The sequence below is a fragment of the Fukomys damarensis genome, unplaced genomic scaffold (genome assembly GCF_012274545.1).
Source record: "Fukomys damarensis isolate Sample0158 unplaced genomic scaffold, DMR_v1.0_HiC HiC_scaffold_39, whole genome shotgun sequence".
Lineage (NCBI taxonomy): Eukaryota > Metazoa > Chordata > Mammalia > Rodentia > Bathyergidae > Fukomys > Fukomys damarensis.
The window spans coordinates 49,944,719-49,947,913 of record NW_022900951.1 but is presented as its reverse complement, the minus strand read 5'-3'; positions in this window follow the sequence as shown (position 1 = coordinate 49,947,913).

Here is a 3,195-nt window from a genome sequence, read left to right as displayed (position 1 = left end):
CCCCGCGGCCACAGAACAGCGGCGGCTCCCTCTTGGGGCCACGGTCGCAGCTGCATCTTCCTGCACCTCCTCCTCTGGCGCCGCTGCCTACACACACAAAACCCTGGCGCCTTTATCTCGGCTGAGCCCTACCGCCGTTGCCTAGCAACCGTGCGCATGCGCCCCAACGCCGCGGCGACCGCTGCCACCACTGGCGCCGCTGTAGGAGCTCTGACCAGGAAGTCCACAACCTAGAAAAGTGAGCAAAACCCCACTTCCTAGAGCCTAGATGAAGTGACTTGACTGTTAGTATTGGATGGGGAGAGGATAAGAACCTATTTATTTTTCTGCCTTTAGTCCTGCTCCTCCAGTCCATCTTTCACAAGAGTTGCCAAAGGGGTGTTCTAAATAATCTATGTCACTCATCTGCATAATTCCCATGGCTGAAAGCCCCCTTCACAGGGCCTATCAAGTCTTGACTACTGCAACAGCATCCTTCCTAGTTCCCCTGCCTTTAGACTTTATACATTTGTCCCTGCCATTTGTTCTCATACTTCTACCAGAGTGATCTTTGGAAAAGTGGACTCCCGCTTTCCTCTGGTTTAGAGAATGGGCTTTGAAGTTAGAGCCAAAGTTGAATTTCTGCTCCACCGCTGATTAGCTGTTTCCTGTGAGCTAGGATGCTAAACCTCCAAGAATCTGCTTCCTCATTTCTAAAATGAGGATAATTACAGTACTTACAGAATAGTTATGAGAAAGTGCATGTAAAGCACTTAGCATGTGTAACTTACTCTGGCAGACTAAGTACTCAGTAAAAAATTAGCTATTTTTCAAGAATTTATCATTGCCTGCAATACAGGAGAAACTACACACAAAGTCTCTAGCTTAATATTCAAAGACCCTAAGATCTTACCTCTATTTTTGTAGTTTTAGCTTTTTCTACCCACCATACGTCATTCAGCTATGTGCCAGTCCTTGCAATTTTTGAGATGATAACACCAAAAAATGCTTAGATATAATTCCCCACGTTTCATTTGGGTAAGAAATCTATATAAAAAGAAATATGTACAAATACTCCAATTAATGAACGTGAAAATATCCAGTGATCCTTCCAAAACTACACAGTAATTTTAAAATATTGACTGAGAATTGGCATGTAGGCAGTGACTATATACAAAAATTATGTGATTTTTCTGGGGGCTTATTTGCCTAATCTTTTTAAAATCAGTGGGGAACTTCTGTGAAGTGTAACAATAAAAGTCACTAATTTAAAACATAATATAATATACAAACATAAGTACAAAATATGCCCTACTGGATATTTACTCAATAAAAGATTTAAACATTTTAGGAAGAATAAAAATACCTGTATGACATGTAAGAACTCAGAAAAAAGTGCTAATGAACCATTAGGGGAGAGCACAAATGGACTACAAGACTATATTAAAATTTATCATGGCCAGACAGCCAGAAAATATTAAAGAAAGAGAGAAACGACTGGAAAATTAAAGAAGAGTAAGTCACTGTAGGAATAATTAAATAGAAATTTCAAATGGAAATAAATAAGGAAGTGTATTGAGTGGGAAAGACATTTACATAGGGAATGTGTATTGAAATTGTGAAAGTGACAATAAGCTTGAATAGATTTCTCATACAGTTCATGCCTTTCTTTCCATATAACAAAAATATGCCTTTCAGATTTAGAGGACGACACTTCCCTAGTGCTCAGCCTTTTCCAATGACTATTTACAGGAACAGATATTTAACAGAATTTGCTCATATATTCTAAAATCTATATTTAGTCACAAAAATGTGTGTTCTCTGTTCAGTTGTTTTACATACTTATTTTCTGTATACTGAAAAATGGGAATAAATATATAAACGATGCTTTAATCCTAACGTCATCTTTAATTCTTCTTTGTTTCTTTCTAGATACACAACTATGTTACTGTGTACTTAACCTCATTCAGTATTTTTTCCTGGGGTTTCATGATACAATCTGAGCTTCTTTGCTCATGAAAATGTACCTTCCTCTGTTAAAATTGTTACTGGGCACTTAGGTTCATAAACACATGTTCTTTTGCTGACTGATGTCCAAATCAAGGGAGGCCATTTATTTTTGGTATAAAGGAAAAAGATTTATTCAAACCTAGCTCTGAAAAGATGGAGGGGCCCATTTGCCTCAAACCACCATCTCACCATGTACAAATAACTAAAGGTCTTTTATAGTAAGGCATAAAGGATGGAGGAGAGATAATGCATATCTCCGCACTTGCTTTTTCACTTCCAGCCATCTTTAGCTCATTGTTCCCTTTCTTGTGGAAAGAAAACTGGGCTCCTGCCTGCTGAAGCCAGTATCTGTATATGAATTATGAATTATATCCATTCATCATGACTGAGGATAGGTGGGGGTAGTTATTTATGCCCTAGGTCTGAGAAAGTTTGGAGAAGCCATTTGTCTATAAAAGAAAAATATCTTTTAACATTCCATTTTGCAGTACTGGTTACAACTCTATTATGATGGCAAAGTAAATATTCCTACCCATAAATAGAACTATCCATATGAATATGACAAAAAGATGATTTTTGTTTTTGAGAAGCACAAAATAGTACAGGAATATAGGATGCCCTTAAGAGACTGCAAATTCAGAATAAGAATCTATACAACTTATACAGTAAAGTAGATATAAAGTTCAGTTGGGAACAGAGGTAGCCATTTGTTTAGGTAATTGGATTCTAATAGAATTATAAAACTCTTACCTGCAGAAAGATACACCCAATCTTCTTGGAATATAAATGGTTACCCTCTGAGATGGGTGCCTACATTAACTTTAAAGATAGATGTTTACATTTCGAAGGGGAATATGACTTATTACCTTGGAAACACATACAATGTAAAAATGGAGAATGAGACTTTTTGAATCCTGTTGAGATTTGTCTGTTCGCAAAACTAGAGAAATAATAAATGTCAGGCTGTGGATTTAGCTTAGTGGTTCTTCTGCCTGTCTTGCAAGCGCAAGGTCCTGAGTTCAATCCCTGGTACACACACACACACACACACACACACACACACACATCCATTATGTCCCAAAAGGAGACTAAATGGTAGGTGTCTTTCTCTTTTTATTTGCCTTCATTTATCTTTAAAATTACAATTTAGTATGTTTTATGTAAGACAGAACTCTGCATTACACAGTAAGTGCCCCTAGTAAACCA